The sequence below is a fragment of the Schistocerca cancellata genome, unplaced genomic scaffold (genome assembly GCF_023864275.1).
Source record: "Schistocerca cancellata isolate TAMUIC-IGC-003103 unplaced genomic scaffold, iqSchCanc2.1 HiC_scaffold_1165, whole genome shotgun sequence".
Classification (NCBI taxonomy): Eukaryota; Metazoa; Arthropoda; class Insecta; order Orthoptera; family Acrididae; genus Schistocerca; species Schistocerca cancellata.
Window position 1 is genome coordinate 1 of NW_026047164.1, and position 16,928 is coordinate 16,928.

At 53.3% G+C, this 16,928-nt stretch overlaps 51 non-coding genes across 51 annotated transcripts; 26 read left to right on the plus strand and 25 right to left on the minus strand.

Annotated features, from left to right (window-relative positions):
- Positions 1–6: 6 nt before the first annotated feature.
- On the minus strand, positions 7–79 carry Trnar-acg (transfer RNA arginine (anticodon ACG)). The gene has a single exon. It is a non-coding gene; the product is annotated as a tRNA-Arg (tRNA).
- Positions 80–521: 442 nt separating this feature from the next.
- Trnai-uau (transfer RNA isoleucine (anticodon UAU)) lies at positions 522–613 on the plus strand. Its single transcript is given in 2 exon segments — positions 522–559; positions 578–613. It is a non-coding gene; the product is annotated as a tRNA-Ile (tRNA).
- A 111-nt stretch (positions 614–724) lies between these two features.
- Positions 725–796, plus strand: Trnad-guc (transfer RNA aspartic acid (anticodon GUC)). The gene has a single exon. It is a non-coding gene; the product is annotated as a tRNA-Asp (tRNA).
- A 236-nt stretch (positions 797–1,032) lies between these two features.
- On the minus strand, positions 1,033–1,104 carry Trnam-cau (transfer RNA methionine (anticodon CAU)). Its single transcript has one exon. It is a non-coding gene; the product is annotated as a tRNA-Met (tRNA).
- Positions 1,105–1,352: 248 nt separating this feature from the next.
- Positions 1,353–1,425, minus strand: Trnar-acg (transfer RNA arginine (anticodon ACG)). The gene has a single exon. It is a non-coding gene; the product is annotated as a tRNA-Arg (tRNA).
- A 442-nt stretch (positions 1,426–1,867) lies between these two features.
- On the plus strand, positions 1,868–1,959 carry Trnai-uau (transfer RNA isoleucine (anticodon UAU)). Its single transcript is given in 2 exon segments — positions 1,868–1,905; positions 1,924–1,959. It is a non-coding gene; the product is annotated as a tRNA-Ile (tRNA).
- A 111-nt stretch (positions 1,960–2,070) lies between these two features.
- Positions 2,071–2,142, plus strand: Trnad-guc (transfer RNA aspartic acid (anticodon GUC)). Its single transcript has one exon. It is a non-coding gene; the product is annotated as a tRNA-Asp (tRNA).
- A 236-nt stretch (positions 2,143–2,378) lies between these two features.
- On the minus strand, positions 2,379–2,450 carry Trnam-cau (transfer RNA methionine (anticodon CAU)). Its single transcript has one exon. It is a non-coding gene; the product is annotated as a tRNA-Met (tRNA).
- A 248-nt stretch (positions 2,451–2,698) lies between these two features.
- Trnar-acg (transfer RNA arginine (anticodon ACG)) lies at positions 2,699–2,771 on the minus strand. Its single transcript has one exon. It is a non-coding gene; the product is annotated as a tRNA-Arg (tRNA).
- Positions 2,772–3,213: 442 nt separating this feature from the next.
- Positions 3,214–3,305, plus strand: Trnai-uau (transfer RNA isoleucine (anticodon UAU)). Its single transcript is given in 2 exon segments — positions 3,214–3,251; positions 3,270–3,305. It is a non-coding gene; the product is annotated as a tRNA-Ile (tRNA).
- A 111-nt stretch (positions 3,306–3,416) lies between these two features.
- Trnad-guc (transfer RNA aspartic acid (anticodon GUC)) lies at positions 3,417–3,488 on the plus strand. The gene has a single exon. It is a non-coding gene; the product is annotated as a tRNA-Asp (tRNA).
- A 236-nt stretch (positions 3,489–3,724) lies between these two features.
- On the minus strand, positions 3,725–3,796 carry Trnam-cau (transfer RNA methionine (anticodon CAU)). The gene has a single exon. It is a non-coding gene; the product is annotated as a tRNA-Met (tRNA).
- A 248-nt stretch (positions 3,797–4,044) lies between these two features.
- Trnar-acg (transfer RNA arginine (anticodon ACG)) lies at positions 4,045–4,117 on the minus strand. The gene has a single exon. It is a non-coding gene; the product is annotated as a tRNA-Arg (tRNA).
- A 442-nt stretch (positions 4,118–4,559) lies between these two features.
- On the plus strand, positions 4,560–4,651 carry Trnai-uau (transfer RNA isoleucine (anticodon UAU)). Its single transcript is given in 2 exon segments — positions 4,560–4,597; positions 4,616–4,651. It is a non-coding gene; the product is annotated as a tRNA-Ile (tRNA).
- A 111-nt stretch (positions 4,652–4,762) lies between these two features.
- Trnad-guc (transfer RNA aspartic acid (anticodon GUC)) lies at positions 4,763–4,834 on the plus strand. Its single transcript has one exon. It is a non-coding gene; the product is annotated as a tRNA-Asp (tRNA).
- Positions 4,835–5,070: 236 nt separating this feature from the next.
- Trnam-cau (transfer RNA methionine (anticodon CAU)) lies at positions 5,071–5,142 on the minus strand. The gene has a single exon. It is a non-coding gene; the product is annotated as a tRNA-Met (tRNA).
- A 238-nt stretch (positions 5,143–5,380) lies between these two features.
- On the minus strand, positions 5,381–5,453 carry Trnar-acg (transfer RNA arginine (anticodon ACG)). The gene has a single exon. It is a non-coding gene; the product is annotated as a tRNA-Arg (tRNA).
- Positions 5,454–5,895: 442 nt separating this feature from the next.
- On the plus strand, positions 5,896–5,987 carry Trnai-uau (transfer RNA isoleucine (anticodon UAU)). Its single transcript is given in 2 exon segments — positions 5,896–5,933; positions 5,952–5,987. It is a non-coding gene; the product is annotated as a tRNA-Ile (tRNA).
- A 111-nt stretch (positions 5,988–6,098) lies between these two features.
- Trnad-guc (transfer RNA aspartic acid (anticodon GUC)) lies at positions 6,099–6,170 on the plus strand. Its single transcript has one exon. It is a non-coding gene; the product is annotated as a tRNA-Asp (tRNA).
- Positions 6,171–6,406: 236 nt separating this feature from the next.
- On the minus strand, positions 6,407–6,478 carry Trnam-cau (transfer RNA methionine (anticodon CAU)). The gene has a single exon. It is a non-coding gene; the product is annotated as a tRNA-Met (tRNA).
- A 238-nt stretch (positions 6,479–6,716) lies between these two features.
- On the minus strand, positions 6,717–6,789 carry Trnar-acg (transfer RNA arginine (anticodon ACG)). Its single transcript has one exon. It is a non-coding gene; the product is annotated as a tRNA-Arg (tRNA).
- Positions 6,790–7,231: 442 nt separating this feature from the next.
- Positions 7,232–7,323, plus strand: Trnai-uau (transfer RNA isoleucine (anticodon UAU)). The gene is given in 2 exon segments: positions 7,232–7,269; positions 7,288–7,323. It is a non-coding gene; the product is annotated as a tRNA-Ile (tRNA).
- A 111-nt stretch (positions 7,324–7,434) lies between these two features.
- Trnad-guc (transfer RNA aspartic acid (anticodon GUC)) lies at positions 7,435–7,506 on the plus strand. Its single transcript has one exon. It is a non-coding gene; the product is annotated as a tRNA-Asp (tRNA).
- Positions 7,507–7,742: 236 nt separating this feature from the next.
- On the minus strand, positions 7,743–7,814 carry Trnam-cau (transfer RNA methionine (anticodon CAU)). The gene has a single exon. It is a non-coding gene; the product is annotated as a tRNA-Met (tRNA).
- A 238-nt stretch (positions 7,815–8,052) lies between these two features.
- Positions 8,053–8,125, minus strand: Trnar-acg (transfer RNA arginine (anticodon ACG)). The gene has a single exon. It is a non-coding gene; the product is annotated as a tRNA-Arg (tRNA).
- A 442-nt stretch (positions 8,126–8,567) lies between these two features.
- Positions 8,568–8,659, plus strand: Trnai-uau (transfer RNA isoleucine (anticodon UAU)). Its single transcript is given in 2 exon segments — positions 8,568–8,605; positions 8,624–8,659. It is a non-coding gene; the product is annotated as a tRNA-Ile (tRNA).
- A 111-nt stretch (positions 8,660–8,770) lies between these two features.
- Positions 8,771–8,842, plus strand: Trnae-uuc (transfer RNA glutamic acid (anticodon UUC)). The gene has a single exon. It is a non-coding gene; the product is annotated as a tRNA-Glu (tRNA).
- Positions 8,843–9,078: 236 nt separating this feature from the next.
- Trnam-cau (transfer RNA methionine (anticodon CAU)) lies at positions 9,079–9,150 on the minus strand. The gene has a single exon. It is a non-coding gene; the product is annotated as a tRNA-Met (tRNA).
- A 248-nt stretch (positions 9,151–9,398) lies between these two features.
- On the minus strand, positions 9,399–9,471 carry Trnar-acg (transfer RNA arginine (anticodon ACG)). The gene has a single exon. It is a non-coding gene; the product is annotated as a tRNA-Arg (tRNA).
- A 442-nt stretch (positions 9,472–9,913) lies between these two features.
- On the plus strand, positions 9,914–10,005 carry Trnai-uau (transfer RNA isoleucine (anticodon UAU)). The gene is given in 2 exon segments: positions 9,914–9,951; positions 9,970–10,005. It is a non-coding gene; the product is annotated as a tRNA-Ile (tRNA).
- Positions 10,006–10,116: 111 nt separating this feature from the next.
- On the plus strand, positions 10,117–10,188 carry Trnad-guc (transfer RNA aspartic acid (anticodon GUC)). The gene has a single exon. It is a non-coding gene; the product is annotated as a tRNA-Asp (tRNA).
- Positions 10,189–10,424: 236 nt separating this feature from the next.
- On the minus strand, positions 10,425–10,496 carry Trnam-cau (transfer RNA methionine (anticodon CAU)). The gene has a single exon. It is a non-coding gene; the product is annotated as a tRNA-Met (tRNA).
- A 248-nt stretch (positions 10,497–10,744) lies between these two features.
- Positions 10,745–10,817, minus strand: Trnar-acg (transfer RNA arginine (anticodon ACG)). Its single transcript has one exon. It is a non-coding gene; the product is annotated as a tRNA-Arg (tRNA).
- A 442-nt stretch (positions 10,818–11,259) lies between these two features.
- Trnai-uau (transfer RNA isoleucine (anticodon UAU)) lies at positions 11,260–11,351 on the plus strand. The gene is given in 2 exon segments: positions 11,260–11,297; positions 11,316–11,351. It is a non-coding gene; the product is annotated as a tRNA-Ile (tRNA).
- Positions 11,352–11,462: 111 nt separating this feature from the next.
- Positions 11,463–11,534, plus strand: Trnad-guc (transfer RNA aspartic acid (anticodon GUC)). Its single transcript has one exon. It is a non-coding gene; the product is annotated as a tRNA-Asp (tRNA).
- A 236-nt stretch (positions 11,535–11,770) lies between these two features.
- On the minus strand, positions 11,771–11,842 carry Trnam-cau (transfer RNA methionine (anticodon CAU)). The gene has a single exon. It is a non-coding gene; the product is annotated as a tRNA-Met (tRNA).
- Positions 11,843–12,090: 248 nt separating this feature from the next.
- Positions 12,091–12,163, minus strand: Trnar-acg (transfer RNA arginine (anticodon ACG)). The gene has a single exon. It is a non-coding gene; the product is annotated as a tRNA-Arg (tRNA).
- Positions 12,164–12,605: 442 nt separating this feature from the next.
- Positions 12,606–12,697, plus strand: Trnai-uau (transfer RNA isoleucine (anticodon UAU)). Its single transcript is given in 2 exon segments — positions 12,606–12,643; positions 12,662–12,697. It is a non-coding gene; the product is annotated as a tRNA-Ile (tRNA).
- Positions 12,698–12,808: 111 nt separating this feature from the next.
- Trnad-guc (transfer RNA aspartic acid (anticodon GUC)) lies at positions 12,809–12,880 on the plus strand. The gene has a single exon. It is a non-coding gene; the product is annotated as a tRNA-Asp (tRNA).
- Positions 12,881–13,116: 236 nt separating this feature from the next.
- Positions 13,117–13,188, minus strand: Trnam-cau (transfer RNA methionine (anticodon CAU)). Its single transcript has one exon. It is a non-coding gene; the product is annotated as a tRNA-Met (tRNA).
- Positions 13,189–13,436: 248 nt separating this feature from the next.
- On the minus strand, positions 13,437–13,509 carry Trnar-acg (transfer RNA arginine (anticodon ACG)). Its single transcript has one exon. It is a non-coding gene; the product is annotated as a tRNA-Arg (tRNA).
- A 442-nt stretch (positions 13,510–13,951) lies between these two features.
- Trnai-uau (transfer RNA isoleucine (anticodon UAU)) lies at positions 13,952–14,043 on the plus strand. Its single transcript is given in 2 exon segments — positions 13,952–13,989; positions 14,008–14,043. It is a non-coding gene; the product is annotated as a tRNA-Ile (tRNA).
- Positions 14,044–14,154: 111 nt separating this feature from the next.
- On the plus strand, positions 14,155–14,226 carry Trnad-guc (transfer RNA aspartic acid (anticodon GUC)). Its single transcript has one exon. It is a non-coding gene; the product is annotated as a tRNA-Asp (tRNA).
- Positions 14,227–14,462: 236 nt separating this feature from the next.
- Positions 14,463–14,534, minus strand: Trnam-cau (transfer RNA methionine (anticodon CAU)). Its single transcript has one exon. It is a non-coding gene; the product is annotated as a tRNA-Met (tRNA).
- A 248-nt stretch (positions 14,535–14,782) lies between these two features.
- Positions 14,783–14,855, minus strand: Trnar-acg (transfer RNA arginine (anticodon ACG)). Its single transcript has one exon. It is a non-coding gene; the product is annotated as a tRNA-Arg (tRNA).
- A 442-nt stretch (positions 14,856–15,297) lies between these two features.
- Trnai-uau (transfer RNA isoleucine (anticodon UAU)) lies at positions 15,298–15,389 on the plus strand. The gene is given in 2 exon segments: positions 15,298–15,335; positions 15,354–15,389. It is a non-coding gene; the product is annotated as a tRNA-Ile (tRNA).
- A 111-nt stretch (positions 15,390–15,500) lies between these two features.
- Positions 15,501–15,572, plus strand: Trnad-guc (transfer RNA aspartic acid (anticodon GUC)). The gene has a single exon. It is a non-coding gene; the product is annotated as a tRNA-Asp (tRNA).
- A 236-nt stretch (positions 15,573–15,808) lies between these two features.
- On the minus strand, positions 15,809–15,880 carry Trnam-cau (transfer RNA methionine (anticodon CAU)). The gene has a single exon. It is a non-coding gene; the product is annotated as a tRNA-Met (tRNA).
- A 248-nt stretch (positions 15,881–16,128) lies between these two features.
- Trnar-acg (transfer RNA arginine (anticodon ACG)) lies at positions 16,129–16,201 on the minus strand. Its single transcript has one exon. It is a non-coding gene; the product is annotated as a tRNA-Arg (tRNA).
- Positions 16,202–16,643: 442 nt separating this feature from the next.
- Positions 16,644–16,735, plus strand: Trnai-uau (transfer RNA isoleucine (anticodon UAU)). The gene is given in 2 exon segments: positions 16,644–16,681; positions 16,700–16,735. It is a non-coding gene; the product is annotated as a tRNA-Ile (tRNA).
- Positions 16,736–16,846: 111 nt separating this feature from the next.
- Positions 16,847–16,918, plus strand: Trnad-guc (transfer RNA aspartic acid (anticodon GUC)). Its single transcript has one exon. It is a non-coding gene; the product is annotated as a tRNA-Asp (tRNA).
- Positions 16,919–16,928: the final 10 nt, after the last annotated feature.

The window sequence follows — 16,928 nt, forward strand, 5'->3', positions numbered from 1 at the left end:
AAATGCCGACCCTGCCAGGATTCGAACCTGGAATCTTCTGATCCGTAGTCAGACGCGTTATCCGTTGCGCCACAGGGCCACTGTTCGTCTTTCGTCATATGACGCGGGTACACATCGCAGAGCAACGTGTTCTCCGTGGCTCGGCAACTGCGTGTCGTCCACTGACAACGGCGGCGCGGCCACTCTGGTCTTCCGCACTCTGCAGGGAGCTGCCAAGGAAGGCATCTCTCCTCCAGCTGCTCGGCCACGGTGCGCCTGCATAGCTTAGAGCTTGCCACACATCTGCCCTCGCTGTTGGACAGGTAGCAGAAGGCAAGGCGCGCGTTTTTCTGCAATTTTTCGGTGATGACAAGCGGTTGATATGCTTGTAAGTGTAGCATATGAAACAAGAATCGTATGAAGCATCCGTAGCCAGGTGCTAAAGTCGCAGTATGGCCGCAGGTGACGGTCGTATGATGGGTCTGTAGCCACAACAGGTTGGCAGCAAAGCAAATACCGCTAACTGAAAGCACCCTGCTGTAGCCCCAGTGGCGCAATTGGTTAGCGCACGGTACTTATAAGGCAGTAGCCGTGAGCAATGCCGGGGTTGTGAGTTCGAGCCTCACCTGGGGCATACTTTTATTTCGTAGCAGCTGACTCTGAAAGCATCGGGACGCTAGATTTGAGATGAATCACCTACTTGAGAAGAATAAGTGTGCGTGCGTTGTGCGTGTCGTTTGCGTATTCCTCGGTAGTATAGTGGTTAGTATCCCCGCCTGTCACGCGGGAGACCGGGGTTCGATTCCCCGCCGGGGAGGTGCGATTTTTATATCGCGAAAGTTGCACGTGTGGCCCGATAGGACATTAACGTTGTGATCGAGAAATGTAGTTGCTGCAGAATCGCAAGAAACTCTGCGTCTTAGGAAGTGTTTCTCGTATTCTCCACACGACGTCGTCATCGTTTCAGAACTTACAGGGTTTGCTGTTGACGCTGGGTCAGCGCACCCCAGGCTTAATGATCGAGCTCGAAGCACACAAGAAAAGGAATAATTTTAGCAGAGCGTGGTTTCGATCCACGGACCTCTGGGTTATGGGCCCAGCACGCTTCCACTGCGCCACTCTGCTGCGTGACGTGGGATACTTGGAAAAGCGTTGTCAGCGTCGCGTACCGTTTAATTAACTGTGCAACATCTCTCAGCTTGACTTGTCTCGACTTTGCTCGACTGACGCTACGCTGACGCTTGCACGAAGCGATATTTACCACGATCGTCTCGAGATGCAGCTGCGAGATGCTCAGGATTGACATTGCACTCCACGCAGGTGGAAACATTCGAATGCACTGCCTAGCTACGCGCCCGCAACTAACAAAATGCCGACCCTGCCAGGATTCGAACCTGGAATCTTCTGATCCGTAGTCAGACGCGTTATCCGTTGCGCCACAGGGCCACTGTTCGTCTTTCGTCATATGACGCGGGTACACATCGCAGAGCAACGTGTTCTCCGTGGCTCGGCAACTGCGTGTCGTCCACTGACAACGGCGGCGCGGCCACTCTGGTCTTCCGCACTCTGCAGGGAGCTGCCAAGGAAGGCATCTCTCCTCCAGCTGCTCGGCCACGGTGCGCCTGCATAGCTTAGAGCTTGCCACACATCTGCCCTCGCTGTTGGACAGGTAGCAGAAGGCAAGGCGCGCGTTTTTCTGCAATTTTTCGGTGATGACAAGCGGTTGATATGCTTGTAAGTGTAGCATATGAAACAAGAATCGTATGAAGCATCCGTAGCCAGGTGCTAAAGTCGCAGTATGGCCGCAGGTGACGGTCGTATGATGGGTCTGTAGCCACAACAGGTTGGCAGCAAAGCAAATACCGCTAACTGAAAGCACCCTGCTGTAGCCCCAGTGGCGCAATTGGTTAGCGCACGGTACTTATAAGGCAGTAGCCGTGAGCAATGCCGGGGTTGTGAGTTCGAGCCTCACCTGGGGCATACTTTTATTTCGTAGCAGCTGACTCTGAAAGCATCGGGACGCTAGATTTGAGATGAATCACCTACTTGAGAAGAATAAGTGTGCGTGCGTTGTGCGTGTCGTTTGCGTATTCCTCGGTAGTATAGTGGTTAGTATCCCCGCCTGTCACGCGGGAGACCGGGGTTCGATTCCCCGCCGGGGAGGTGCGATTTTTATATCGCGAAAGTTGCACGTGTGGCCCGATAGGACATTAACGTTGTGATCGAGAAATGTAGTTGCTGCAGAATCGTAAGAAACTCTGCGTCTTAGGAAGTGTTTCTCGTATTCTCCACACGACGTCGTCATCGTTTCAGAACTTACAGGGTTTGCTGTTGACGCTGGGTCAGCGCACCCCAGGCTTAATGATCGAGCTCGAAGCACACAAGAAAAGGAATAATTTTAGCAGAGCGTGGTTTCGATCCACGGACCTCTGGGTTATGGGCCCAGCACGCTTCCACTGCGCCACTCTGCTGCGTGACGTGGGATACTTGGAAAAGCGTTGTCAGCGTCGCGTACCGTTTAATTAACTGTGCAACATCTCTCAGCTTGACTTGTCTCGACTTTGCTCGACTGACGCTACGCTGACGCTTGCACGAAGCGATATTTACCACGATCGTCTCGAGATGCAGCTGCGAGATGCTCAGGATTGACATTGCACTCCACGCAGGTGGAAACATTCGAATGCACTGCCTAGCTACGCGCCCGCAACTAACAAAATGCCGACCCTGCCAAGATTCGAACCTGGAATCTTCTGATCCGTAGTCAGACGCGTTATCCGTTGCGCCACAGGGCCACTGTTCGTCTTTCGTCATATGACGCGGGTACACATCGCAGAGCAACGTGTTCTCCGTGGCTCGGCAACTGCGTGTCGTCCACTGACAACGGCGGCGCGGCCACTCTGGTCTTCCGCACTCTGCAGGGAGCTGCCAAGGAAGGCATCTCTCCTCCAGCTGCTCGGCCACGGTGCGCCTGCATAGCTTAGAGCTTGCCACACATCTGCCCTCGCTGTTGGACAGGTAGCAGAAGGCAAGGCGCGCGTTTTTCTGCAATTTTTCGGTGATGACAAGCGGTTGATATGCTTGTAAGTGTAGCATATGAAACAAGAATCGTATGAAGCATCCGTAGCCAGGTGCTAAAGTCGCAGTATGGCCGCAGGTGACGGTCGTATGATGGGTCTGTAGCCACAACAGGTTGGCAGCACAGCAAATACCGCTAACTGAAAGCACCCTGCTGTAGCCCCAGTGGCGCAATTGGTTAGCGCACGGTACTTATAAGGCAGTAGCCGTGAGCAATGCCGGGGTTGTGAGTTCGAGCCTCACCTGGGGCATACTTTTATTTCGTAGCAGCTGACTCTGAAAGCATCGGGACGCTAGATTTGAGATGAATCACCTACTTGAGAAGAATAAGTGTGCGTGCGTTGTGCGTGTCGTTTGCGTATTCCTCGGTAGTATAGTGGTTAGTATCCCCGCCTGTCACGCGGGAGACCGGGGTTCGATTCCCCGCCGGGGAGGTGCGATTTTTATATCGCGAAAGTTGCACGTGTGGCCCGATAGGACATTAACGTTGTGATCGAGAAATGTAGTTGCTGCAGAATCGTAAGAAACTCTGCGTCTTAGGAAGTGTTTCTCGTATTCTCCACACGACGTCGTCATCGTTTCAGAACTTACAGGGTTTGCTGTTGACGCTGGGTCAGCGCACCCCAGGCTTAATGATCGAGCTCGAAGCACACAAGAAAAGGAATAATTTTAGCAGAGCGTGGTTTCGATCCACGGACCTCTGGGTTATGGGCCCAGCACGCTTCCACTGCGCCACTCTGCTGCGTGACGTGGGATACTTGGAAAAGCGTTGTCAGCGTCGCGTACCGTTTAATTAACTGTGCAACATCTCTCAGCTTGACTTGTCTCGACTTTGCTCGACTGACGCTACGCTGACGCTTGCACGAAGCGATATTTACCACGATCGTCTCGAGATGCAGCTGCGAGATGCTCAGGATTGACATTGCACTCCACGCAGGTGGAAACATTCGAATGCACTGCCTAGCTACGCGCCCGCAACTAACAAAATGCCGACCCTGCCAGGATTCGAACCTGGAATCTTCTGATCCGTAGTCAGACGCGTTATCCGTTGCGCCACAGGGCCACTGTTCGTCTTTCGTCATATGACGCGGGTACACATCGCAGAGCAACGTGTTCTCCGTGGCTCGGCAACTGCGTGTCGTCCACTGACAACGGCGGCGCGGCCACTCTGGTCTTCCGCACTCTGCAGGGAGCTGCCAAGGAAGGCATCTCTCCTCCAGCTGCTCGGCCACGGTGCGCCTGCATAGCTTAGAGCTTGCCACACATCTGCCCTCGCTGTTGGACAGGTAGCAGAAGGCAAGGCGCGCGTTTTTCTGCAATTTTTCGGTGATGACAAGCGGTTGATATGCTTGTAAGTGTAGCATATGAAACAAGAATCGTATGAAGCATCCGTAGCCAGGTGCTAAAGTCGCAGTATGGCCGCAGGTGACGGTCGTATGATGGGTCTGTAGCCACAACAGGTTGGCAGCAAAGCAAATACCGCTAACTGAAAGCACCCTGCTGTAGCCCCAGTGGCGCAATTGGTTAGCGCACGGTACTTATAAGGCAGTAGCCGTGAGCAATGCCGGGGTTGTGAGTTCGAGCCTCACCTGGGGCATACTTTTATTTCGTAGCAGCTGACTCTGAAAGCATCGGGACGCTAGATTTGAGATGAATCACCTACTTGAGAAGAATAAGTGTGCGTGCGTTGTGCGTGTCGTTTGCGTATTCCTCGGTAGTATAGTGGTTAGTATCCCCGCCTGTCACGCGGGAGACCGGGGTTCGATTCCCCGCCGGGGAGGTGCGATTTTTATATCGCGAAAGTTGCACGTGTGGCCCGATAGGACATTAACGTTGTGATCGAGAAATGTAGTTGCTGCAGAATCGTAAGAAACTCTGCGTCTTAGGAAGTGTTTCTCGTATTCTCCACACGACGTCGTCATCGTTTCAGAACTTACAGGGTTTGCTGTTGACGCTGGGTCAGCGCACCCCAGGCTTAATGATCGAGCTCGAAGCACACAAGAAAAGGAATAATTTTAGCAGAGCGTGGTTTCGATCCACGGACCTCTGGGTTATGGGCCCAGCACGCTTCCACTGCGCCACTCTGCTGCGTGACGTGGGATACTTGGAAAAGCGTTGTCAGCGTCGCGTACCGTTTAATTAACTGTGCAACATCTCTCAGCTTGACTTGTCTCGACTGACGCTACGCTGACGCTTGCACGAAGCGATATTTACCACGATCGTCTCGAGATGCAGCTGCGAGATGCTCAGGATTGACATTGCACTCCACGCAGGTGGAAACATTCGAATGCACTGCCTAGCTACGCGCCCGCAACTAACAAAATGCCGACCCTGCCAAGATTCGAACCTGGAATCTTCTGATCCGTAGTCAGACGCGTTATCCGTTGCGCCACAGGGCCACTGTTCGTCTTTCGTCATATGACGCGGGTACACATCGCAGAGCAACGTGTTCTCCGTGGCTCGGCAACTGCGTGTCGTCCACTGACAACGGCGGCGCGGCCACTCTGGTCTTCCGCACTCTGCAGGGAGCTGCCAAGGAAGGCATCTCTCCTCCAGCTGCTCGGCCACGGTGCGCCTGCATAGCTTAGAGCTTGCCACACATCTGCCCTCGCTGTTGGACAGGTAGCAGAAGGCAAGGCGCGCGTTTTTCTGCAATTTTTCGGTGATGACAAGCGGTTGATATGCTTGTAAGTGTAGCATATGAAACAAGAATCGTATGAAGCATCCGTAGCCAGGTGCTAAAGTCGCAGTATGGCCGCAGGTGACGGTCGTATGATGGGTCTGTAGCCACAACAGGTTGGCAGCAAAGCAAATACCGCTAACTGAAAGCACCCTGCTGTAGCCCCAGTGGCGCAATTGGTTAGCGCACGGTACTTATAAGGCAGTAGCCGTGAGCAATGCCGGGGTTGTGAGTTCGAGCCTCACCTGGGGCATACTTTTATTTCGTAGCAGCTGACTCTGAAAGCATCGGGACGCTAGATTTGAGATGAATCACCTACTTGAGAAGAATAAGTGTGCGTGCGTTGTGCGTGTCGTTTGCGTATTCCTCGGTAGTATAGTGGTTAGTATCCCCGCCTGTCACGCGGGAGACCGGGGTTCGATTCCCCGCCGGGGAGGTGCGATTTTTATATCGCGAAAGTTGCACGTGTGGCCCGATAGGACATTAACGTTGTGATCGAGAAATGTAGTTGCTGCAGAATCGTAAGAAACTCTGCGTCTTAGGAAGTGTTTCTCGTATTCTCCACACGACGTCGTCATCGTTTCAGAACTTACAGGGTTTGCTGTTGACGCTGGGTCAGCGCACCCCAGGCTTAATGATCGAGCTCGAAGCACACAAGAAAAGGAATAATTTTAGCAGAGCGTGGTTTCGATCCACGGACCTCTGGGTTATGGGCCCAGCACGCTTCCACTGCGCCACTCTGCTGCGTGACGTGGGATACTTGGAAAAGCGTTGTCAGCGTCGCGTACCGTTTAATTAACTGTGCAACATCTCTCAGCTTGACTTGTCTCGACTGACGCTACGCTGACGCTTGCACGAAGCGATATTTACCACGATCGTCTCGAGATGCAGCTGCGAGATGCTCAGGATTGACATTGCACTCCACGCAGGTGGAAACATTCGAATGCACTGCCTAGCTACGCGCCCGCAACTAACAAAATGCCGACCCTGCCAAGATTCGAACCTGGAATCTTCTGATCCGTAGTCAGACGCGTTATCCGTTGCGCCACAGGGCCACTGTTCGTCTTTCGTCATATGACGCGGGTACACATCGCAGAGCAACGTGTTCTCCGTGGCTCGGCAACTGCGTGTCGTCCACTGACAACGGCGGCGCGGCCACTCTGGTCTTCCGCACTCTGCAGGGAGCTGCCAAGGAAGGCATCTCTCCTCCAGCTGCTCGGCCACGGTGCGCCTGCATAGCTTAGAGCTTGCCACACATCTGCCCTCGCTGTTGGACAGGTAGCAGAAGGCAAGGCGCGCGTTTTTCTGCAATTTTTCGGTGATGACAAGCGGTTGATATGCTTGTAAGTGTAGCATATGAAACAAGAATCGTATGAAGCATCCGTAGCCAGGTGCTAAAGTCGCAGTATGGCCGCAGGTGACGGTCGTATGATGGGTCTGTAGCCACAACAGGTTGGCAGCAAAGCAAATACCGCTAACTGAAAGCACCCTGCTGTAGCCCCAGTGGCGCAATTGGTTAGCGCACGGTACTTATAAGGCAGTAGCCGTGAGCAATGCCGGGGTTGTGAGTTCGAGCCTCCCCTGGGGCATACTTTTATTTCGTAGCAGCTGACTCTGAAAGCATCGGGACGCTAGATTTGAGATGAATCACCTACTTGAGAAGAATAAGTGTGCGTGCGTTGTGCGTGTCGTTTGCGTATTCCTCGGTAGTATAGTGGTTAGTATCCCCGCCTGTCACGCGGGAGACCGGGGTTCGATTCCCCGCCGGGGAGGTGCGATTTTTATATCGCGAAAGTTGCACGTGTGGCCCGATAGGACATTAACGTTGTGATCGAGAAATGTAGTTGCTGCAGAATCGTAAGAAACTCTGCGTCTTAGGAAGTGTTTCTCGTATTCTCCACACGACGTCGTCATCGTTTCAGAACTTACAGGGTTTGCTGTTGACGCTGGGTCAGCGCACCCCAGGCTTAATGATCGAGCTCGAAGCACACAAGAAAAGGAATAATTTTAGCAGAGCGTGGTTTCGATCCACGGACCTCTGGGTTATGGGCCCAGCACGCTTCCACTGCGCCACTCTGCTGCGTGACGTGGGATACTTGGAAAAGCGTTGTCAGCGTCGCGTACCGTTTAATTAACTGTGCAACATCTCTCAGCTTGACTTGTCTCGACTGACGCTACGCTGACGCTTGCACGAAGCGATATTTACCACGATCGTCTCGAGATGCAGCTGCGAGATGCTCAGGATTGACATTGCACTCCACGCAGGTGGAAACATTCGAATGCACTGCCTAGCTACGCGCCCGCAACTAACAAAATGCCGACCCTGCCAAGATTCGAACCTGGAATCTTCTGATCCGTAGTCAGACGCGTTATCCGTTGCGCCACAGGGCCACTGTTCGTCTTTCGTCATATGACGCGGGTACACATCGCAGAGCAACGTGTTCTCCGTGGCTCGGCAACTGCGTGTCGTCCACTGACAACGGCGGCGCGGCCACTCTGGTCTTCCGCACTCTGCAGGGAGCTGCCAAGGAAGGCATCTCTCCTCCAGCTGCTCGGCCACGGTGCGCCTGCATAGCTTAGAGCTTGCCACACATCTGCCCTCGCTGTTGGACAGGTAGCAGAAGGCAAGGCGCGCGTTTTTCTGCAATTTTTCGGTGATGACAAGCGGTTGATATGCTTGTAAGTGTAGCATATGAAACAAGAATCGTATGAAGCATCCGTAGCCAGGTGCTAAAGTCGCAGTATGGCCGCAGGTGACGGTCGTATGATGGGTCTGTAGCCACAACAGGTTGGCAGCAAAGCAAATACCGCTAACTGAAAGCACCCTGCTGTAGCCCCAGTGGCGCAATTGGTTAGCGCACGGTACTTATAAGGCAGTAGCCGTGAGCAATGCCGGGGTTGTGAGTTCGAGCCTCACCTGGGGCATACTTTTATTTCGTAGCAGCTGACTCTGAAAGCATCGGGACGCTAGATTTGAGATGAATCACCTACTTGAGAAGAATAAGTGTGCGTGCGTTGTGCGTGTCGTTTGCGTATTCCTCGGTAGTATAGTGGTTAGTATCCCCGCCTTTCACGCGGGAGACCGGGGTTCGATTCCCCGCCGGGGAGGTGCGATTTTTATATCGCGAAAGTTGCACGTGTGGCCCGATAGGACATTAACGTTGTGATCGAGAAATGTAGTTGCTGCAGAATCGTAAGAAACTCTGCGTCTTAGGAAGTGTTTCTCGTATTCTCCACACGACGTCGTCATCGTTTCAGAACTTACAGGGTTTGCTGTTGACGCTGGGTCAGCGCACCCCAGGCTTAATGATCGAGCTCGAAGCACACAAGAAAAGGAATAATTTTAGCAGAGCGTGGTTTCGATCCACGGACCTCTGGGTTATGGGCCCAGCACGCTTCCACTGCGCCACTCTGCTGCGTGACGTGGGATACTTGGAAAAGCGTTGTCAGCGTCGCGTACCGTTTAATTAACTGTGCAACATCTCTCAGCTTGACTTGTCTCGACTTTGCTCGACTGACGCTACGCTGACGCTTGCACGAAGCGATATTTACCACGATCGTCTCGAGATGCAGCTGCGAGATGCTCAGGATTGACATTGCACTCCACGCAGGTGGAAACATTCGAATGCACTGCCTAGCTACGCGCCCGCAACTAACAAAATGCCGACCCTGCCAGGATTCGAACCTGGAATCTTCTGATCCGTAGCCAGACGCGTTATCCGTTGCGCCACAGGGCCACTGTTCGTCTTTCGTCATATGACGCGGGTACACATCGCAGAGCAACGTGTTCTCCGTGGCTCGGCAACTGCGTGTCGTCCACTGACAACGGCGGCGCGGCCACTCTGGTCTTCCGCACTCTGCAGGGAGCTGCCAAGGAAGGCATCTCTCCTCCAGCTGCTCGGCCACGGTGCGCCTGCATAGCTTAGAGCTTGCCACACATCTGCCCTCGCTGTTGGACAGGTAGCAGAAGGCAAGGCGCGCGTTTTTCTGCAATTTTTCGGTGATGACAAGCGGTTGATATGCTTGTAAGTGTAGCATATGAAACAAGAATCGTATGAAGCATCCGTAGCCAGGTGCTAAAGTCGCAGTATGGCCGCAGGTGACGGTCGTATGATGGGTCTGTAGCCACAACAGGTTGGCAGCAAAGCAAATACCGCTAACTGAAAGCACCCTGCTGTAGCCCCAGTGGCGCAATTGGTTAGCGCACGGTACTTATAAGGCAGTAGCCGTGAGCAATGCCGGGGTTGTGAGTTCGAGCCTCACCTGGGGCATACTTTTATTTCGTAGCAGCTGACTCTGAAAGCATCGGGACGCTAGATTTGAGATGAATCACCTACTTGAGAAGAATAAGTGTGCGTGCGTTGTGCGTGTCGTTTGCGTATTCCTCGGTAGTATAGTGGTTAGTATCCCCGCCTGTCACGCGGGAGACCGGGGTTCGATTCCCCGCCGGGGAGGTGCGATTTTTATATCGCGAAAGTTGCACGTGTGGCCCGATAGGACATTAACGTTGTGATCGAGAAATGTAGTTGCTGCAGAATCGTAAGAAACTCTGCGTCTTAGGAAGTGTTTCTCGTATTCTCCACACGACGTCGTCATCGTTTCAGAACTTACAGGGTTTGCTGTTGACGCTGGGTCAGCGCACCCCAGGCTTAATGATCGAGCTCGAAGCACACAAGAAAAGGAATAATTTTAGCAGAGCGTGGTTTCGATCCACGGACCTCTGGGTTATGGGCCCAGCACGCTTCCACTGCGCCACTCTGCTGCGTGACGTGGGATACTTGGAAAAGCGTTGTCAGCGTCGCGTACCGTTTAATTAACTGTGCAACATCTCTCAGCTTGACTTGTCTCGACTTTGCTCGACTGACGCTACGCTGACGCTTGCACGAAGCGATATTTACCACGATCGTCTCGAGATGCAGCTGCGAGATGCTCAGGATTGACATTGCACTCCACGCAGGTGGAAACATTCGAATGCACTGCCTAGCTACGCGCCCGCAACTAACAAAATGCTGACCCTGCCAGGATTCGAACCTGGAATCTTCTGATCCGTAGTCAGACGCGTTATCCGTTGCGCCACAGGGCCACTGTTCGTCTTTCGTCATATGACGCGGGTACACATCGCAGAGCAACGTGTTCTCCGTGGCTCGGCAACTGCGTGTCGTCCACTGACAACGGCGGCGCGGCCACTCTGGTCTTCCGCACTCTGCAGGGAGCTGCCAAGGAAGGCATCTCTCCTCCAGCTGCTCGGCCACGGTGCGCCTGCATAGCTTAGAGCTTGCCACACATCTGCCCTCGCTGTTGGACAGGTAGCAGAAGGCAAGGCGCGCGTTTTTCTGCAATTTTTCGGTGATGACAAGCGGTTGATATGCTTGTAAGTGTAGCATATGAAACAAGAATCGTATGAAGCATCCGTAGCCAGGTGCTAAAGTCGCAGTATGGCCGCAGGTGACGGTCGTATGATGGGTCTGTAGCCACAACAGGTTGGCAGCAAAGCAAATACCGCTAACTGAAAGCACCCTGCTGTAGCCCCAGTGGCGCAATTGGTTAGCGCACGGTACTTATAAGGCAGTAGCCGTGAGCAATGCCGGGGTTGTGAGTTCGAGCCTCACCTGGGGCATACTTTTATTTCGTAGCAGCTGACTCTGAAAGCATCGGGACGCTAGATTTGAGATGAATCACCTACTTGAGAAGAATAAGTGTGCGTGCGTTGTGCGTGTCGTTTGCGTATTCCTCGGTAGTATAGTGGTTAGTATCCCCGCCTGTCACGCGGGAGACCGGGGTTCGATTCCCCGCCGGGGAGGTGCGATTTTTATATCGCGAAAGTTGCACGTGTGGCCCGATAGGACATTAACGTTGTGATCGAGAAATGTAGTTGCTGCAGAATCGTAAGAAACTCTGCGTCTTAGGAAGTGTTTCTCGTATTCTCCACACGACGTCGTCATCGTTTCAGAACTTACAGGGTTTGCTGTTGACGCTGGGTCAGCGCACCCCAGGCTTAATGATCGAGCTCGAAGCACACAAGAAAAGGAATAATTTTAGCAGAGCGTGGTTTCGATCCACGGACCTCTGGGTTATGGGCCCAGCACGCTTCCACTGCGCCACTCTGCTGCGTGACGTGGGATACTTGGAAAAGCGTTGTCAGCGTCGCGTACCGTTTAATTAACTGTGCAACATCTCTCAGCTTGACTTGTCTCGACTTTGCTCGACTGACGCTACGCTGACGCTTGCACGAAGCGATATTTACCACGATCGTCTCGAGATGCAGCTGCGAGATGCTCAGGATTGACATTGCACTCCACGCAGGTGGAAACATTCGAATGCACTGCCTAGCTACGCGCCCGCAACTAACAAAATGCCGACCCTGCCAAGATTCGAACCTGGAATCTTCTGATCCGTAGTCAGACGCGTTATCCGTTGCGCCACAGGGCCACTGTTCGTCTTTCGTCATATGACGCGGGTACACATCGCAGAGCAACGTGTTCTCCGTGGCTCGGCAACTGCGTGTCGTCCACTGACAACGGCGGCGCGGCCACTCTGGTCTTCCGCACTCTGCAGGGAGCTGCCAAGGAAGGCATCTCTCCTCCAGCTGCTCGGCCACGGTGCGCCTGCATAGCTTAGAGCTTGCCACACATCTGCCCTCGCTGTTGGACAGGTAGCAGAAGGCAAGGCGCGCGTTTTTCTGCAATTTTTCGGTGATGACAAGCGGTTGATATGCTTGTAAGTGTAGCATATGAAACAAGAATCGTATGAAGCATCCGTAGCCAGGTGCTAAAGTCGCAGTATGGCCGCAGGTGACGGTCGTATGATGGGTCTGTAGCCACAACAGGTTGGCAGCACAGCAAATACCGCTAACTGAAAGCACCCTGCTGTAGCCCCAGTGGCGCAATTGGTTAGCGCACGGTACTTATAAGGCAGTAGCCGTGAGCAATGCCGGGGTTGTGAGTTCGAGCCTCACCTGGGGCATACTTTTATTTCGTAGCAGCTGACTCTGAAAGCATCGGGACGCTAGATTTGAGATGAATCACCTACTTGAGAAGAATAAGTGTGCGTGCGTTGTGCGTGTCGTTTGCGTATTCCTCGGTAGTATAGTGGTTAGTATCCCCGCCTGTCACGCGGGAGACCGGGGTTCGATTCCCCGCCGGGGAGGTGCGATTTTTATATCGCGAAAGTTGCACGTGTGGCCCGATAGGACATTAACGTTGTGATCGAGAAATGTAGTTGCTGCAGAATCGTAAGAAACTCTGCGTCTTAGGAAGTGTTTCTCGTATTCTCCACACGACGTCGTCATCGTTTCAGAACTTACAGGGTTTGCTGTTGACGCTGGGTCAGCGCACCCCAGGCTTAATGATCGAGCTCGAAGCACACAAGAAAAGGAATAATTTTAGCAGAGCGTGGTTTCGATCCACGGACCTCTGGGTTATGGGCCCAGCACGCTTCCACTGCGCCACTCTGCTGCGTGACGTGGGATACTTGGAAAAGCGTTGTCAGCGTCGCGTACCGTTTAATTAACTGTGCAACATCTCTCAGCTTGACTTGTCTCGACTTTGCTCGACTGACGCTACGCTGACGCTTGCACGAAGCGATATTTACCACGATCGTCTCGAGATGCAGCTGCGAGATGCTCAGGATTGACATTGCACTCCACGCAGGTGGAAACATTCGAATGCACTGCCTAGCTACGCGCCCGCAACTAACAAAATGCTGACCCTGCCAGGATTCGAACCTGGAATCTTCTGATCCGTAGTCAGACGCGTTATCCGTTGCGCCACAGGGCCACTGTTCGTCTTTCGTCATATGACGCGGGTACACATCGCAGAGCAACGTGTTCTCCGTGGCTCGGCAACTGCGTGTCGTCCACTGACAACGGCGGCGCGGCCACTCTGGTCTTCCGCACTCTGCAGGGAGCTGCCAAGGAAGGCATCTCTCCTCCAGCTGCTCGGCCACGGTGCGCCTGCATAGCTTAGAGCTTGCCACACATCTGCCCTCGCTGTTGGACAGGTAGCAGAAGGCAAGGCGCGCGTTTTTCTGCAATTTTTCGGTGATGACAAGCGGTTGATATGCTTGTAAGTGTAGCATATGAAACAAGAATCGTATGAAGCATCCGTAGCCAGGTGCTAAAGTCGCAGTATGGCCGCAGGTGACGGTCGTATGATGGGTCTGTAGCCACAACAGGTTGGCAGCAAAGCAAATACCGCTAACTGAAAGCACCCTGCTGTAGCCCCAGTGGCGCAATTGGTTAGCGCACGGTACTTATAAGGCAGTAGCCGTGAGCAATGCCGGGGTTGTGAGTTCGAGCCTCACCTGGGGCATACTTTTATTTCGTAGCAGCTGACTCTGAAAGCATCGGGACGCTAGATTTGAGATGAATCACCTACTTGAGAAGAATAAGTGTGCGTGCGTTGTGCGTGTCGTTTGCGTATTCCTCGGTAGTATAGTGGTTAGTATCCCCGCCTGTCACGCGGGAGACCGGGGTTCGATTCCCCGCCGGGGAGGTGCGATTTTTATATCGCGAAAGTTGCACGTGTGGCCCGATAGGACATTAACGTTGTGATCGAGAAATGTAGTTGCTGCAGAATCGTAAGAAACTCTGCGTCTTAGGAAGTGTTTCTCGTATTCTCCACACGACGTCGTCATCGTTTCAGAACTTACAGGGTTTGCTGTTGACGCTGGGTCAGCGCACCCCAGGCTTAATGATCGAGCTCGAAGCACACAAGAAAAGGAATAATTTTAGCAGAGCGTGGTTTCGATCCACGGACCTCTGGGTTATGGGCCCAGCACGCTTCCACTGCGCCACTCTGCTGCGTGACGTGGGATACTTGGAAAAGCGTTGTCAGCGTCGCGTACCGTTTAATTAACTGTGCAACATCTCTCAGCTTGACTTGTCTCGACTTTGCTCGACTGACGCTACGCTGACGCTTGCACGAAGCGATATTTACCACGATCGTCTCGAGATGCAGCTGCGAGATGCTCAGGATTGACATTGCACTCCACGCAGGTGGAAACATTCGAATGCACTGCCTAGCTACGCGCCCGCAACTAACAAAATGCTGACCCTGCCAGGATTCGAACCTGGAATCTTCTGATCCGTAGTCAGACGCGTTATCCGTTGCGCCACAGGGCCACTGTTCGTCTTTCGTCATATGACGCGGGTACACATCGCAGAGCAACGTGTTCTCCGTGGCTCGGCAACTGCGTGTCGTCCACTGACAACGGCGGCGCGGCCACTCTGGTCTTCCGCACTCTGCAGGGAGCTGCCAAGGAAGGCATCTCTCCTCCAGCTGCTCGGCCACGGTGCGCCTGCATAGCTTAGAGCTTGCCACACATCTGCCCTCGCTGTTGGACAGGTAGCAGAAGGCAAGGCGCGCGTTTTTCTGCAATTTTTCGGTGATGACAAGCGGTTGATATGCTTGTAAGTGTAGCATATGAAACAAGAATCGTATGAAGCATCCGTAGCCAGGTGCTAAAGTCGCAGTATGGCCGCAGGTGACGGTCGTATGATGGGTCTGTAGCCACAACAGGTTGGCAGCAAAGCAAATACCGCTAACTGAAAGCACCCTGCTGTAGCCCCAGTGGCGCAATTGGTTAGCGCACGGTACTTATAAGGCAGTAGCCGTGAGCAATGCCGGGGTTGTGAGTTCGAGCCTCACCTGGGGCATACTTTTATTTCGTAGCAGCTGACTCTGAAAGCATCGGGACGCTAGATTTGAGATGAATCACCTACTTGAGAAGAATAAGTGTGCGTGCGTTGTGCGTGTCGTTTGCGTATTCCTCGGTAGTATAGTGGTTAGTATCCCCGCCTGTCACGCGGGAGACCGGGGTTCGATTCCCCGCCGGGGAGGTGCGATTTTTATATCGCGAAAGTTGCACGTGTGGCCCGATAGGACATTAACGTTGTGATCGAGAAATGTAGTTGCTGCAGAATCGTAAGAAACTCTGCGTCTTAGGAAGTGTTTCTCGTATTCTCCACACGACGTCGTCATCGTTTCAGAACTTACAGGGTTTGCTGTTGACGCTGGGTCAGCGCACCCCAGGCTTAATGATCGAGCTCGAAGCACACAAGAAAAGGAATAATTTTAGCAGAGCGTGGTTTCGATCCACGGACCTCTGGGTTATGGGCCCAGCACGCTTCCACTGCGCCACTCTGCTGCGTGACGTGGGATACTTGGAAAAGCGTTGTCAGCGTCGCGTACCGTTTAATTAACTGTGCAACATCTCTCAGCTTGACTTGTCTCGACTTTGCTCGACTGACGCTACGCTGACGCTTGCACGAAGCGATATTTACCACGATCGTCTCGAGATGCAGCTGCGAGATGCTCAGGATTGACATTGCACTCCACGCAGGTGGAAACATTCGAATGCACTGCCTAGCTACGCGCCCGCAACTAACAAAATGCCGACCCTGCCAAGATTCGAACCTGGAATCTTCTGATCCGTAGTCAGACGCGTTATCCGTTGCGCCACAGGGCCACTGTTCGTCTTTCGTCATATGACGCGGGTACACATCGCAGAGCAACGTGTTCTCCGTGGCTCGGCAACTGCGTGTCGTCCACTGACAACGGCGGCGCGGCCACTCTGGTCTTCCGCACTCTGCAGGGAGCTGCCAAGGAAGGCATCTCTCCTCCAGCTGCTCGGCCACGGTGCGCCTGCATAGCTTAGAGCTTGCCACACATCTGCCCTCGCTGTTGGACAGGTAGCAGAAGGCAAGGCGCGCGTTTTTCTGCAATTTTTCGGTGATGACAAGCGGTTGATATGCTTGTAAGTGTAGCATATGAAACAAGAATCGTATGAAGCATCCGTAGCCAGGTGCTAAAGTCGCAGTATGGCCGCAGGTGACGGTCGTATGATGGGTCTGTAGCCACAACAGGTTGGCAGCACAGCAAATACCGCTAACTGAAAGCACCCTGCTGTAGCCCCAGTGGCGCAATTGGTTAGCGCACGGTACTTATAAGGCAGTAGCCGTGAGCAATGCCGGGGTTGTGAGTTCGAGCCTCACCTGGGGCATACTTTTATTTCGTAGCAGCTGACTCTGAAAGCATCGGGACGCTAGATTTGAGATGAATCACCTACTTGAGAAGAATAAGTGTGCGTGCGTTGTGCGTGTCGTTTGCGTATTCCTCGGTAGTATAGTGGTTAGTATCCCCGCCTGTCACGCGGGAGACCGGGGTTCGATTCCCCGCCGGGGAGGTGCGATTTT